We start from the raw sequence: 17,615 nt of genomic DNA on the forward strand, positions 1-17,615 counted from the left end.
CAAGATAACCCCCCCTCCCCCATATGTCACAAAATGTCACAATAATTGAAACCCCGCGTGACATCATTAATGGATGGTCCCCTATAGTACTCAATCACTTGAACAACTCCGCTGAAGACATGAATGTTCTATGTTTTAAGATTAGCGAGCTATAATGCATCCTTCATGCTTAGACTGGACATGTTCCACTTTTGCCCTCAACGTTTTCTGGTTGTCATTATTTTCCCATAGAACAAAAGTGGTACATGTTTTTCCATTGGAGTTTGTGTAAGTTTCTCAACCAGAACTCGTTATGCTTTCATGTACCGTCTTTTGAAACCTTTCCAGCGATGATTTAGTGCAGTTATGTTGGGAAAAATGGTTAAAAATAATTTACTATTTGAGTGTTTTCGTTTATCGCGTCTCCTGAAAAATTTACTTAATGGCACATGTACCACTTTTGCTCTCAACGGCTGATATGTGGCATCACTGTATATAATGAATGGACGTCTTCGCCATTCTCTATCTATGCAGCATAGAAGCTGTCTGCGGTCATAAATGTGTGCCCATATTTGAAATACTCGAGAAAAATATGACTACTTCTTCGCAGAGCGGTTGAGAGTGAGGTTGGTATGCGATTATTTTGTTACTCGATGGCCTAAATAATCGCATATCAGTCTCTACCTAATTTTTTATTGCAATTTTCACGAAAAAACAATTGTCTAATAAAAAGGTTATGATAAAGGTCTGCTTCATTATATTTTGTCGAAAAAAGGGAATAACCCACCCAAACAATTCAAAAACAAGAAAAATATCTTCACGCGCTGTTTTCTCAACTTGATGATATTTCAGATGGGACTGATATGTAATTATAAGCGCTGCTGTGAGTCACTAATTGCAAACAGTTAAAATTTTTATGATTGAAGATAAATTTCAGTCGAACATCTGCTTGTTTCTACATCCTACCATTGTTCAAATGTTTGTAGCTTTTCTAAATTAGTATATCCGTTATTACCTCCAAAACATATGGGTCATTCCATACGAAGTGACCACGAAAAAGCACAAACTTGGACACGACCATCACAGATTTTGCTTAAAGTTGGGAGAACGCATTTTTTGTTCAAAATCTCTTTTTTCTTTTTCTTACAAGTCATAGACGTAAGTTGTCCGAAAAATACTTATAGATGATTTTTGAAGAAAATAAACCAAGGAATCCAGAAAAAATATAAGTTTTGACCGGAAGTGTTGCCAGATAAATTATTTTTGTATTTGAAAACTAAATTTACATTTTTCGGCAAATGCAGCCATTTTGATTTTAAATTTGATAATTTCATCGTGTTCCTTGGAAAATTTCACATAAGAAACAACTATCATCCCGAGGTAATATTAACCAATCTCGAGATATAACAATTTTACGAAAAGAGTTGTAAACTGCGTAAATAATTTTTTTTTACAATTTATAGATGTAAGACACCCGAAAAAAGTGATAGGTGAGTGTTGAAGAAAATAAACCAAGGAATCCAGAAAAATATTATTTTTGACCGGAAGTGTTGCCAGGTGGATTATTTTTGTACTTGAAAACTAAATTTACATTTTTCGGCAAATGCAGCCATTTTTATTATAAATTTGATAATTTCATCGTGTTCCTTGGAAAATTTCACATAAGCAACAAATGTCATCCCGAGGTAATATGAGCCAATCTCGAGATATAGCATTTATACGGAAATAGTTCTGAATTTCGTAATTAATTTTTCGTAAAAATGTTATATCTCAAGATTGGCTCATATTACCACGGAGTGGTAAGTGCTTCTTACGTGAAATTTTCTGAGAAATACGATGAAACCATCAAATTTAAAATAAAAATAGCTGCATTGGCCGAAAAATGCAAATTTAATTTGAAAATACAAAAATGATCTATCTGGCAACACTTCTGATCAAAAACAATAGTTTTTCTGGATTTCTTGAATTATTTTCTTCTGAATTCACCTATCACTATTTTTCGCGTGTTTTACGTCTATAAATTATAAAATAAAATAATTACGAAGTTTACAACTTTTTCCGTAAAAATGTTATATCTGGAGATTGGCTCATATTAGGAATGATAGTTGTTTCTTATGTGAAATTTTCCAAGGAACACGATGAAATTATCAAATTTAAAATCAAAATGGCTGCATTTGCCGAAAAATGTAAACTTAGTTTTCAAGTACAAAATTTAATTTTTTTCTGGATTCCTTGGTTTATTTTCTTCAAAAATCATCTATCAGTATTTTTCGGACATCTTACGTCTATGAGTTGTAAGAAAAAGAAAAAAGAGATAAACAGGGGGTCCCACAGAGCGGGGGGTATTCCAATCGACACCAAATCTGGGATTTTTCCAAAGTGACAATAGATGAATAATTCTCCCAACTTTGAGCAAAACCTGTGATGGTCGTGTCCAAGTGGCATGTACACTTCATATGGAATGACCCATATATTATCGCCTAAAATATAAAAAAGGGGGTAGGTTGCTTGTTTAAGTAATATATGAACGTGTAAATATATGACTGACACCTTTTTTCAGTATGAATGAATGAAAACTCCGTTATCACTGACAAATTACGTCGAAATATATAAATTAAGGAGAGAGACAGAAATGTGCGAACCTCCATAACTTGAGAATAGATCGTCCGATTTGTACTCAATTTTGTTTGTTGTGTTCGTCTTAACACAGAGGAGTTTTGTACGGCGAGAAAGATTGTGAAATATTGAAGGGGAAACTTTAAAAAAAGAAATCGATTTTTCACTGCAAACAGCAGTAGTAGAGATAGAGAACATATTGCGTTCTAAGAAGGCGTTGGCAGTTGGAGTTGATTTGTTTATCAATTGACAACCTTCACTACTACAAGATTTTTTTTCACTAAAACGTGATTATTCGTTTATTTTCCAACGAAGCGACAATGAAAGAAAATAATTCAGTTGTCGACGATTTGTGATTAATCCGGTGTATGGCGCGAAAATTTTAGTGGCTCAGGTAAGTTGAATGAAATTCAACGGTGTCTTTTAAATATTCATTAACCAGAATATATTTGAACTCTTACACATTTCAGATCCAGCATTCGGGAACCAATATACCTACCGCCAGTCGAAAAATTTGTACCGAGTGATATCGACGAAATAGGAGTTCATTTCGAAAATCAGTCAGAATTATATAAACGACGTCCGATGTAGATGAATAATCAAGAAGTGACCAACTATCCAACAGAACTAAAAATTCTATAAATCTTCTTGGAATGGCATCACCTGATCTTTTTTATTCGCTTCAATTTGCGGAAATATTAGCCCGCCTTTGCTAAAAAAGTGACAATTTTCAAAATCCCCCACGTACAAGCCTAGAATACGCACTTGAAAAAAATTGTTTTTTTTTTTTTGTTTTAAGACAAGGTGGACTCAATTCAACTCAATAAAAACGTGCCAGATGTGGATTTTATCTATTTTATTCAGCAAAACTTCAATCGTTTGATGACTCAGGAACTCATTAAAAATGCGTTTCCGAATATCGTTCAGAACCATGTATACCACGGTCACGTAAATGTGAAAATTTGGCAGCGAACAACAAACATAACGACGGTTTGAATTTCATAATTCCGAAAGAAATTCCTGTTGAATCAGTAGATTGTATGAATAAGGCAATAATAAATAATTAATGCATAAATAATTCAGAAGAAGTAATCAACTATCCAAAAGAGTTTCCTAACTCTTCTTAATCAACCAGCAATTCCCTTATTTACAGCAGTGCACATAATTGACGGTTAAAAGTTGAAAATGTCATTCTCACGCTCAATAACCTGAACCAAACAAACTCATGTAATTGGATAAGATTGGTCGTAAATTTTTTTGGAACCAATGTAGTACAATCGATTTAGAATTCCCATGCTTTTCACACGTCCTGTGATATATAAGGCAATCCACGGGTGACGTTTTTTTGCTTGTACGTTTGTTATTGTTGCTGTTTTTCAAGCTGTAAAATCAAAACACTGCCAAAACCGAAATCTTTTAATGTCGGCAATAATATCAAAAGTGATTTTATATTGTTGTATTCAGGATTGGCACTCGCGATACTAGAGCTACCGATCGGATAACGTTTGTTTTTCACGCTTCTGGATCCGGATTGCATCCAAGTTGAGACCGATCGAACATGCATAAAGCTGTCATAAGTTGAAAACAGACTGAAATCAGTTGATCGCAACTGTCTCGTGGATTGCCTTATTGGAAAGTCTCCTGTTTATTTATTTTTGAAAAAGGTCATCTTCCACCTGAACAATTTTAAAACTGTTTCTTTTATGTGTGAACTTGAAAAACTGTTTCTTCTTGTGTGAGCAAAACAAACTGTTTCTTTCCAGTAACTAAACTAAAGCCTCGAATATTTGAAATGAAAACATGTGGAATCGTGAATGTTCAGAATTATGTAAAAGAAAAATAGGTGGGACAGAGTCTGCCGGGTCAGCTAGTTTTATTTATTATCATTACTTTTGCCGCCGACTCTGGAGCATCAGGCTTGGATTTATCGATTTGATGATTTCGATGACTCATAACTTTTATGCTTAGTGAAAGAATATTTGAACAACACCCTCAATAGGCTAAAATATATTGTTATGCGGCTATTCAAAACATTAATGCAGGCAGCGTCATTGATTTTAATTTAAAAACAATCCAGTAGTGCTGTCGGATGACTAATATTTGCGTGAGGCACCAAGCCGTGTGCTGTATATACTGTATAGGTATACATATTCTTTCAATAATAAATTAATTGCTTACCTCAAACGGCAGCTTATATCAACTTCGAGCAACAGAATGTATAATACCTTTGCCTAAAAATCCAAAATAATATTTTACACTATTTTTTTTCAGCTGGACAATTTGCCTAGACGAAATTAAAAAGAAAATTCGATATACGAACACACTCTCGCAGTCACACTGAACCAGTGATGCCACATTTTCATCTGTATTTTAGAACTCAAAAAATCTTATCACCTTGGTAAAATTTTAAAAAATCTGTAGAATAAAATCTGCATATGTACTGGAAATATCCTTCTCCAAAAAAATGCAATATAGCTTGTTTAACATTTTTTCCGCGAATCCATTAATGCACACGTTTATGCGTAGCATATGAATATAATAAAACCTCCGACACGCTCCACCGCATTTGAGTAAATTTATATTTTTCAACTATATAAAAAAGTTTAATTTACGACCCCATGAAAACCAAAAACAATCTGTATAAATCTGTATTATTTCCAGAAAAACTGTAATCTGTATATGCAGATATCTGTATGAAAAATACGCAAAAAATCTGAATAAATGCAGATAAATCTGTATATGTGGCATCACTGCACTGAACAAAAATTTCAAACCAGAGTGTATGTGTGGTATGTGTATATAGCAGCGATGCCAGATTGGAAGACATGTCTTCAAATGGAAGACATTTACCCTGCGGTGAAGAGATCTTTGTTAGTGAAGACAAATGGAAGACATTCAAAAGTATGTGGAGACATTCGAAAATATGTGATATGACCCGCCGCATTTTGGCAGAGGCGGTGACCTTTTTTTTTTTGCTCGACACTTTACGATTTGCCGGTAACTTTTCCAGTCATTACTCGGTCCTAACGAGCCATCTCGGGTTGGAAGACATGTGAAGACATTTTTTATTGGTACGTGAAGACATTTGGAAAAATGACCTGGCATCCCTGGTGTATAGAGTCGCGCGAAGAGAAAATCTATCGTTTCGGCAACACAGTTTATGTGCCGTTTGTTGGGTTTGTTGCTAAGAACTATACCCGAAAAAAAATAACATCAAAAAAACCTTTAAAGTTGCTGTAATTGTACATAGTTATACCATAATAAATACAGACGTCGTTCGCTAACTGCAACAAGTTTACATTGCAGTTATCGAATGCCGTTCGATAATTGCAAAATCTGACACATGCCAAAATTTAGAGGGGGGTCCGACACTAACATTTTTGTTTTTAATGATGTCGAAATGTGCTTTTCGATTAATCAATTTGATATTCATATTTCCGCATCATAATCTATTGCGTTTAGTAACTACTTCACGTAACCAATATGTAGGCGAAGATAAAGTTCATTACTACAATAGACCATTTTACGAGACGTTTTTGAACTTAATTCATGAATGAAATTTTGACAGAAAGCTCGAAACCACTGACATAACGCAAGTAAAAGCAACATCAATGTCAGCAGGATCCGTGACACTTGTCAGTTCCTAAAATGGTCTATTAAACGCTAGGTCACAAAATATTGTTTGTGATCTACTATGCACTTCCTCGCTGAGCAGTGAAAGCTAGCCAAACAATGCACAAGGAATAATTTCTTTCTCTTATAATAATTACGGAAAGTGATTATGTGGTTCATGGTGATTTTGTTTCATTGATTAATAGTGGAGATCCATCTAGAATCTAGAATGAAGAGACAAGTAAACGAAATCGAAAAAAAAAACGAGAGAAATGAAAAGGTCCTCTTGAAATGTTTCTAGAGATTCAACAATTTTCATTTTCGAATGCATTTAAAATCCCCCCGCGAGATCTGTCACTTCAATGTCAAATATGACTTTGACATCAGCTTTGACGGGTTGCGGTCCGATAACTGCAAAGTTGTTGCAGCTATCGGTCTTGCAGTTAAAAAGCGTTGCAGTTAAAAGACTTGCAGTTATCGAACGGCGACTGTACATCAATTTTACATTAAATATCATTGTCCAGAACAATAAAAAACATTGCTTTTGTCATTTTTACCATGAAAAAGGGGTGTTGTTATGTATCTTAACAGCATTTTTTCAGGCATTTTCCCATACGTTGAGAAGTCACTGACAATGTTTTTCATGGTAAAAACATTGTCGGTGGTAGATGCAACAACAAAAAACGTTGTTAAAACATGGTAACGACAAAAATCGTTTTCAAGCTTACAGTAAAAACACCATGTTTTTTTTGGTTACAATAAAAACATTGTCCGTTTACTGTTCTCACCGCAAAATACACCGTAAATACACTGTATACAGTTCTGTTTTTCACCATGCATAAGCGAATATCATTTTTTGAAATTCTTCACAAGGTACACAGTTTTGTAAGATTACACCGGTGATGTTTTGTTAAATTCAAGTGAACCAGTGTACAGGTTTAATGTTGGATTAAAATGTGTAGGTAAAACTTCGGAAAAACACATATTCTTTATTACGCTCAATTACAACACTTTTCATCCACTCTTAACATTATCACCTTGTTTATTTACATTGCTCGATTGGTACCGATTTGGTTCCTTTGGTTTCATCTTTGCGGGACTCTTATTATAAACATAGACTCTGTTTCAAACTAGTAATAGGAAACTATCGATAATATCGATAAATCCAAGACATCGATACTATCGTTAATTTTTTGAGGTTAACGATAATTATCGATATTATAACGGTGAGCAAGTCAGTGGGGCTGGTTACTGGAGGAGACGTAAAAGGAGGAGACCTCACCTACCTGTAGGATTGGAATGAATAATAATAATAAAAATAATAATAGACAGCAGACAACATAGTTTTTCCCTTTCAAGTCAAAAGTCTTCCCTGAACGGGGAAATCATTTCCCCTTATTTCTTCTATCCCATCGCTGACGAAACATGGCTGATAATGCTATAAAAGAGCACGCACTATATACTATATACACTATATAACTGTCCTTGTAGCGATTTAAAGCGAATTTTTGTTTATTATTTAAAAACCGAAGGAAAATGATATAAAGTTTTAAAAAATCACGTTTTACTTAGAAAGTTACACTCTTTTGGATGATATATAAAAATCGGAAATCCGTGAATAGCTAAACAACCCAATTATACAGGTTTGGATTGCTCTTAGTGCATCCGAAACAATAGACCATTTTACGAACTGACAGGTGTCACGGATCCTGCTGATGTTGATGATGCTTTCACGTGCATTATGTCAGCGGTTCCAAACTTTCTGTCAAAATTTCGTTCATGAATCAAGTTCACAAACGTCTCGTGAAATGGATCTACCACCGACAATGTTTCTACCATGAAAAACATTGTCAGTGACTTCTCAATGTATGGGAAAATGCCTGAAAAAATGCTGTTAAGATACATAACAACACCCCTTTTTCATGGTAAAAATTACAAAAGCAATGTTTTTTATTGTTCTGGACAATGATATTTAATGTAAAATTGATGTACAGTCGCCGCTCGATAACTGCAAGTCTTTTAACTGCAACGCTTTTTAACTGCAAGACCGATAGCTGCAACAACTTTGCAGTTATCGGACCGCAATCCGTCAAAGCTGATGTCAAAGTCATATTTGACATTGAAGTGACAGATCTCGCGGGGGGATTTTAAATGCATTCGAAAATGAAAATTGTTGAATCTCTAGAAACATTTCAAGAGGACTTTTTCATTTCTCTCGTTTTTTTTTTCGATTTCGTTTACTTGTCTCTTCATTCTAGATTCTAGATAGATCTCCACTATTAATCAATGAAACAAAATCACCATGAACCACATAATCACTTTCCGTAATTATTATAAGAGAAAGAAATTATTCCTTGTGCATTGTTTGGCTAGCTTTCACTACTCAGCGAGGTAGTGCATAGTAGATCACAAACAATATTTTGTGACCTAGCGTTTAATAGACTATTTTAGGAACTGACAAGTGTCACGGATCCTGCTGACATTGATGTTGCTTTTACTTGCGTTATGTCAGTGGTTTCGAGCTTTCTGTCAAAATTTCATTCATGAATTAAGTTCAAAAACGTCTCGTAAAATGGTCTATTGTAGTAATGAACTTTATCTTCGCCTACATATTGGTAACGTGAAGTAGTTACTAAAACGCAATAGATTATGATGCGGAAATATGAATATCAAATTGATTAATCGAAAAGCACATTTCGACATCATCAAAAACAAAAATGGTAGTGTCTGACCCCCCTCTAAATTTTGGCATGTGTCAGATGTTGCAATTATCGAACGGCATTCGATAACTGCAATGTTAACATGTTGCAGTTAGCGAACGACGACTGTACTTCCTTTGGAATCAGATTGATTCAAACTCTAACTATTTTTTTTTAATGTTCAATCAAGAGTGGAATATATTAAAAGTATTGCGTAACACTTATTAGATGTCCGTACATGAATAAATTATTACAACCACAAACAAGATGTTTTTAAATTTCCAATATTTTTATATATTTTTTCTAATAATGTATTTTGGCAGCACCGCCGCACACGAATGAAAGCAAGCTATCAAAAAGTATGCTGGGTGATGGTAAATTCGTTTTTGCGGTGTACCTACACTCATGTTACACTTTTTACCTTATAACTGCGGGAACGGTGTAGTACCTTCTCGAAAACGAATTCATAAGTGTCAATGAGCACTTTGATGCACACTTCTTTGTTGTTGCACTTTCAAATTGTGCAGTCCAAAAAAAAAAAAAAGAGTCAGGTATCTTGTTCCAGTCATCTTTAATATCATGCAAGTGGGCCAAATTTAACACTTGCCGTAGTTTTTCAATTCTTGCAATACCTTTTGACTCTGGTGTCAGCTTGTGCTCCAACAGATCATAGTCAAGCCTCGAGTCTAGGTCTAACTCGGGCAATATAATATTTTTCGAGTCAAGAAAATTGTTCTTCGGCTCTTCATTCTGATATGTTTGGTGCTCCCTATTTATTTCGTTTCTGCCTAAGTCAGCCTCATTGCGGGCTGTGTTGCTAGTATCTCGCAATTCGTTCTGCACCATGATTCTTTTTCTGGCTGCCATATAAACATGTCGACTAAGAAATTCCTCCTTGGGCATGCTCCATGGACTCAAGCCGTCTGAACCTCTATTGCCGTGTTTCTTGAACAGGATTTAATCAAAATTATTCCCAATTTGAAGCGTATGCTTCTTTAAAAACTCTGCTCCTATTATTCCGTCGCTTGGCAAATTTTCTAATATATGAAATTGTGTCGGGATTAGGAAGTATCCGACTATTAAATCCAACGTAATTTTACCTGAGGTTCGCACAATGTTGCGGCCGATACCTCCAAAAGTGGCTACATTCTGTGTATTTACCGGTACATTCAAAAGGTTTACAATGCGTGCATTAATGATATTCGTACATGCACCTGTATCTAAGATTAAGTTTAACGTAAATTGAACATTCTGCTTAGCCAGCAGCGTTAACATTAAATATCCTCTGACACCGTAATAGACGCGCTTAGCCACACAAGCGCTTTTATCTCTTATGTGATTGCACGCGGTCTCCCAATCGGCTATTTCTATGTTGCTGGGTTCATCTGTGCACATACGCCAGTCGACGTCTTGACACAATTCTGCGAAGTCATTGCTGAAATACTCTTGTGCAAACGAATCTTTTAAACCTTGTTTTGGGTAATTTGTATCCCCCCTTCCAGTATGTCTTATACTCAAAATATTTCGGTGTCTGCGGTCGCACGAGTGATCGGAACGTCCGTTCATTGAACCGCTCTGACCATAATAATTGTGCTGCCTGTTTCTGGCATAGTTCTCCTGATTGCGCCAATGCCTAGGAGCGTCGTGATTGTTAGAATTGGGCCGATTCCCGCTATATCTTTCATAATTTCTAATCCTGCGACTGATATGCTTATCTCTTTTGAACCGCCTTTTTCTATAACTCGTACCCGTGTACGAGTTTCTGCTTTTGATACAATGCTTGAGCGCGGCCTGCTGTTTTTCGAGAAATTCTAAGCCACGCAACCGCTTTTTAATATCGGAGGTATGTTTGATCTCCTGTTCATAATCTTCTAAGTAATCCAGCAGCTTCTCTAAATTTAGCGCTTCTCTACCTCCGGCGGCTTCTTTCAATAAGCTGTCGTGCAGCCCTGCTATGCAATGTAACCGGAGACTCACTATCATACAAGACTTCCCACATTTGTTTCCGTAGGAGTCGATTTGTCTCTTAATTTCAATTATTCTTCTTCTGTAAAAATCTGGGCACCAAGGTTCGAACCATTTGGTGTTAAAGCTTCAACGGTTATTATTAATAATTATTCACTTAATATAATTATCAGGTTTTGTTAGTAATTAAATAATTATTACAATAATCATTTTTATTCAATTGCAATTGAAACAATTCTACAACCAATCAAAGATTGTAAGTGTTTGCATCAGATGGCGTAAGGTGCTGTTCCTTATTCATGAAAAAAAAACATATTTTAACTTCTACCTCCTTAATGACAAAATTCAAAACTATCTACCTTTGCTGTCGGTTATCATTTACCTCCCGCCAGATATTTAATTATCGCTGCGCGCGTTGCGCTTATTGATCTACCTATTTTTTCTTTACCTTCTCAGCATTTCATCGCTACTGGTGAGCCACCAGGTTCTTTTTGCTTATGGTAGCAAAACGTTCTACCATCGGCCAATCAAATTTACGCTTACAAAATACGACCTTGGCCGTGGCTGGCACAGCTGATCGCAATAACACTGCAAAATTTATAAACAGAGTAGACCTGTGCGCCGATCCATCGGAGGCGGCGGCGTAGAAATTTTTTTACCTCGGCGGTGATCAGCGCGCCGGCGTGACGCCGTTGGTATTTATCGGCGGCGGCGGTGGCGGCGTGTACCGGTGTGACACTAATTACCACTTCTAAAATATTGCGTATAATGTGTTCGTTTTTTTTATTTTAACATGAATAAATGAAAATATGTTCATCCGGGTTGACAGGATGTCAAAAAAAAAGAATGGTTTAGAATCAAGTAGACAGACAATTTAAAAACCAGCAAAAAAATGACTGTCGGCGCGATAAAAATTTCCTCGGCGGTGGCGGCGTGCGTAAAAGTGTCGGCGGCGGCGGCGCACAGGACTAAAACAGAGACAGTGTACCCGGGAGTTAGTACAACTGACTAGCTTTTGTATGCAACGTGTGAGCGCGCATTTCGTAGTTACCGCTCTCACGCTCTTTATTGGACATTCATAAAATGCGACTTTATATTTGCTAACGATAACGTAGCCACCCGTGTGCTAATACTCTCTCTTAGAATAATTAAGGTGAGTTCCATGTGCGCAACTCTATACGAGTATCTGTTTGTGTTCTAAAATTCGACTTGCCAGCGGTGTTGCCGTCCGTTTGCTTTGCCACTTTAATTATTTTGTTGGGCAAATGAACGAAAATCGCTTGCGTGCACTTGTCGTGCCTAGAGCTTTATTGCTTGTCGTTCGAGGAATAAAATCACCCGCGCAATAGCGGCTCGAATTGATTGTTTTTACAAATTGGTCTTCCGACCCAAGTAGACTGAATAACCTGTAAATCAGAATAACTATGAACTAATGAGTCACCCTTTTGCAACTATTGACATCTTGATTATATTATTTCTATAATATATCAAAACTTGATGGAAATAACAAAATTTGTGTAATTTCTGCTGTCCCACAATGCACAATGGTCCAGAAACCAAATTTAGGGGGAAATTTGGGTCTAGAGCTCTATAGCAATGTTTTAGAGAAAAACTTTCTTCTACAAAGTTGTTACATATGATAAAGCGCTCATTGAAAAATTATCAAAAATTAGGGTGACCAACATTTTCGATGCAATCAAGTATCTAACTTTTTTATCTTTGTAGATAGAAGAAAAATTTGTTCTACAATGTTATAGCTCCATTAATTTTAAGTAACTTTGTAAAAAAAAAAGTTTTTCTCTAGCTTTGAAAATAACCGATTTATATTGAAAAAACATAATTTACGCTCTAACTTTTTTATTTAAAGTTTCATCTCAAAACTGTCTTTGAACGACTTTTAGAGCTTTTTAAGAGAAACAATTTGCAATGCTGACATCGTAAATATCTCAATTTTACTCAAAGTTATTAATATTTTTCATCAAAAAATATGCGTTTTTCATTTGTATGCCATTCTTTTTGGGTCAAACATAAAAAATATCTCTTGGTCCCATTTTGAAGGGCATACTTGACTCTATAAATGAAAAAACTTTGAGAGATATGTTATATTTTAAATTTGAGTAAATTCAATTTAGAAACAAGCCGAAAATTTCAATAATTTTATATATTATGCATATAAAAGCACCCAGATTTAATTTTTGGTATTTTTTCTTATAACTAGACGTAATTACCTTTAATTTGACTCAAAAAGATCGGAAATCGATCAACTGGTTCAAAAGTTATGATTTTTTTTAAAATTAAATACATCGAACAAAGTCGTTTTTTATGGTCACCCTATTTCGAAGTTGGTCACGCAAAGTGCTTCAATTGTGCTCAAAATCGCAGGGACGCATCTATGTTGAAAATAATCAAACCCGTATTGTTTCGTTGGGTTGTTAAGGGGATCAGCTCCGAAATAGGGTGACCTTAAAAAACGGCTATATTCGATCTATTTTATTAAAAAAAAATCATAACTTTTGAACCAGTTGATCGATTTTCGATCTTTTTGGGTCAAATTAAAGGTAATTACGTCTAGTTATAAGAAAAAATACCAAAAAATAAATCTGGGTGCTTTTATATGCATAATGTATAAAATTATTGAAATTTTCGGCTTGTTTTTAAATTGAATTTACTCAAATTTGAAAAATAACATATCTCTAAAAGTTTTTTCATTTATAGAGTCAAGTATGCCCTTCAAAATGAGACCAAGAGATAATTTTTATGTTTGCCCCGAAAAGAATGACATACCAATGAAAAACGCATATTTTTAGATGAAAAATATTAATAACTTTGAGTAAAATTAAGATATTTACGATTTCAGCATTGCAAATTGTTTCTCTTAAAAAGCTCTAAAAGTCGTTCAAAGACAGTTTTGAGATGAAACTTTAAATAAAAAAGTTAGAGCGTAAATTATGTTTTTTCAATATAAATCGGTTGTTTTCAAAGATAGCGAAAAACTTTTTTTTACAAAGTTACTTAAAATTAATGGAGCTATAATATTGTAGAACAAATTTTTCTTCTATATACAAAGATAAAAAAGTTAGATACTTGATTGCATCGAAAATGTTGGTCACCCAAATTTTTGATAATTTTTCAATGAGCGCTTTATCATATGTAACAACATTGTAGAAGAAAGTTTTTCTCTAAAATGTTGCTATAGAGCTCTAGACCCAAATTTCCCCCTAAATTCGGTTTCTGGACCATTGTGCAATGATCATAAATAAATAATTATTGCATCTTCGTCATGCAGTCGGATTGCATGAAACGCATCCTTGATAGCGATATCGATAGCAGAGTAGAAATATATTTTGTATTAATCTTTTATATTTTGCACCCAGCAATTGCATCAACAAGGGCACTCTTCGAAATTTTTTAATTTTTCCGTAAATTGTTGTGATGGTTGCACTCACCACGAAAACAAAAACTTTCACGTTATATCATCCGCATGTTATTCATAAAACAAAATCCACTTACCCTAACAGAACGCTCATCCAGAAGATTTTTTTTTCCGAGTCGTAAAACTTTAGTCTTCAAAAGTGCCTTCTAAGGCACGATCCCACTCACTACACCGTTGTTCAACTGAGTTATGTTAAACAGCTAATTACGAGGCTTGGATTACACCACAGACGACTGACGAGTTTTTTTTCACGCTTCACTTGAGCTTCTTCTTCTCAGTTGTCCTGCTAATCTTCTTTCTTCCAACACACTTCACGCACTACTAAACTGCAGAGGGAGAAATTGCAGACCTAAGCTGAACCTATTTCCACTGCTGTTTCTGGCCACTTCTAACTAGTTCCGGGTGGTGCAAATATCACATGCGCAATGCGCAGCAATTCCGCCACAAAATATAAGCGTTTCTGCTCCCGCTCGAAACTTTTAAAACTCTTTTGTATTTCACTTTACCCGAGCCTATTATAGCCTGCTGTCCTGACAATCTTTCCTCTCCGCTGTTTTAAAATTGTGATCCGTTAAAGGTTACTTGAAAAGCTCGCCGGACGCAACAGGCTCCAAATGGTGACGTTTTTTCCTCATAGAGTGTGATAAATCACTGGCTCTGTAGCTTTTTAAAAAACTACTATCTACGCTAACACTATACACTCGCAACAATCACCGGCCGTATTTGGGTAAAACAGTAAGCGATTTTTTGGTGCATAAACTGAATACAAGGCAACGGACCTTCCAGCTGTTGCTTATTCTCTTTATAATCAAACACTAAACATTAAGTTCTTTGTTGGCTCGTTTACCGTCTGATATTTCCGTGTTTCGTAATTGTTTCTTTGCCACTTCAGCAAGCTGCTGTCGATGGAAAACTGTATTTCCACTAATGAAAGTAATTCCAAGTCACTCGAAGCAAAACTAAATCACACCCGATCCCGTGTCGACAAGCATAATCCGCGACGAAATTACTAACTTTAACGCGAAAGTAAATAACGAATTGTCTTTGCAGGGTTCTTTTCCTGAACCGCCTGTCACCACTTAATGTAGGGGTCTGATACCCTACCAGGGACTTCTTTCTGAAACCCCAGTACGTGTGCTATGCACACGGAATTAAAACCACCAGATTAGCGTGGACTAACTAATATTTATTTCGCACAACACTACTTAAATAAACCCTACTGGTAACTCAGAGTGAGAAACTTTCTCCACTCTCTGTTTACAACACAAAACTTGTTTATTTTATTTGAGTTTGCTTGCCTGTGGCACCGCAGAAGGCTGCGTGAAGTTCTATGCCACCCTTGGCATACCTATGGCATAATCTGTTGATACATGGTATGTTGACAGAGCGGTCCTCTGTCAAGGAAACTAAATGTTTCGCCTGACTTAACCACAGCAGAAGGCTGTGCCCTCCTGGGAACAAAATTAAACTTTTATTATAAGACTCGTTACGGAGCATTAAGTAATGCTGCGCCGGGTGTGACGTCACAATTGAAAAAAGTGTGTGCAATGATCGAACTGATCGAATCAGCGGCTCACGAAGAGCATGTTATTAAAATCCGAAGAGCAAATGATAATGTCCTTCGGCATCAACAATAACGAAGAATGAAAAATGACAGACAAGCCAAGTGCAGTGCTGGAGAAACAAAACATTCAAACCCGCGAAAATATAACATTTCAGTGGAATAAAAACACGATCAAATTATTAAAATTACTACAAGAAGAACAACTAATTAAGATAATCACGGACACAGACAACAAAATAGTGGCTAAAATAAAAACACGAGTGAATTTAAATAGCTAGCTAACGCCAGAAGCGTGGGGAGCTGCGTAGCCACAAGGTTACAGAGTCCGCTTTGTCAAGCGGATGGTCGTGGGTTCGATTCTTAGTAGAATCAAGCCATTCGATGTCAAAAAGGACTTTTAAGCATGGGTTTATTCTCAGGCTGTCACCAGTTACCCTTCCTTTGCACTGAAATCTACAATACATTTGCGTGACTTCCTCTTAACAGAAATAAGTCCCTCTTATTAATAAAACTGGCCAGAAGGACGCACGACGAAACTTCTCCATGGAATTATAATTGGCGATATTTGGCAGGAGGAAGGAGGCTCAGTATAGGAGAACAGTAAGCGTGTAAAAGGAAGGGTAGTACATTACACACAAGCACTGAAAATAATAATAAGCATGCCACTTCTCAATAGCGGTATTGCTAATAATAGAAGTGCGGGATACAGCAGACACCCGGGCATATCTCACAATAGATCAACGATTCTGGTCGCAGTGAGGAAGTCCATACAGAAAAAAAAAACGCCAGAAGCGTAAAGCACAAGGAATTACACGCACAGACATTAAACCACATACCATCGATCACGGGATGCCTCCTAATTTCAACAGATACCGGCATCACCACCCACCACAAGGCGGCAAAAAATAAGCAAGGAGGAAAAATAGTAGGCTGGGCCCAAGCATGGAAAAGTTCACTCACTAGCAATATTTCATGCAAATGTGTTCTTTGATTTATCAGTTATTGTTCAATTATTTCCACTCGCGTACAAGTTTTCCATAGAAACGCTGCTGATTGTTTTTCGCTTCTAAGAGTGTCGAATACCATAGAAGGAGACTGAATGATTCAAACACGATAGTATTTATTGTATCCAAGTTCACTCGCATTCAACATTTTCGCGAGAAGCTTTGAGATATTATCGCCAGTGATACAAAATTATGAATCCAAATGAACGTTAGATTGCGTTCAATTGTTTGCTTGTCGGAGCAAATAGGTATCATCAATGCTTACGGAAATTTTAGCATGGTGCATTAGCATCTGATACTTGAAATCACTAAGAATCATCATGGTATATCACGGTGAAAGCACGACGTGGAGTAGCCGAATTACGCCTACAAGCAACCAACATTTGAAAGAATCATTGCGATCGCTTGAGTGCAATCGTTTACGATTCTTTCGTGAAACACTCGCTATATGTTGCTCGCTCCGCCTAAAGCAGGCAATGCTGAAACAAAATCATCAAAGAAAGCTACCATATATTTCTTTGCTCTAAGTTGTCTCTTGCAAGCTTGAGAATGTATAACTTTTAATAGCGATGGTTTGCTAGGATTGAAAGCTTTCAAATAGCACATTCAGAAATGATACCCAAATGATTGTTATGCGATACGAGTTTTTCCATCCTTGGCTGGGCCTATTAAGCAGCATTATCAAACAGCAGCAGCAGTAGTATCATCATCTACAGCATCAACCAGATAAACAACAAACACCA

General features: G+C 36.1%; 1 protein-coding gene across 2 annotated transcripts in view; it reads right to left on the reverse strand.

Annotated features, from left to right (window-relative positions):
• The window catches only part of LOC129726034 (protein lifeguard 1-like), a 214,522-nt gene extending 209,570 nt beyond the window's left edge, over positions 1-4,952 (reverse strand). Inside the window, exon 1 of one of the 2 annotated variants that reach the window (XM_055682595.1) lies at positions 4,774-4,952. The gene's annotated coding sequence lies outside the window, so the exon portion shown is untranslated. The remainder of the gene's footprint in view (positions 1-4,773) is intronic. The other variant, XM_055682594.1, reaches the window with a different exon arrangement.
• Between the last annotated feature and the right edge of the window lie 12,663 nt (positions 4,953-17,615).

Source organism: Wyeomyia smithii, chromosome 2 (assembly GCF_029784165.1).
Source record: "Wyeomyia smithii strain HCP4-BCI-WySm-NY-G18 chromosome 2, ASM2978416v1, whole genome shotgun sequence".
Taxonomy (NCBI): domain Eukaryota; kingdom Metazoa; phylum Arthropoda; class Insecta; order Diptera; family Culicidae; genus Wyeomyia; species Wyeomyia smithii.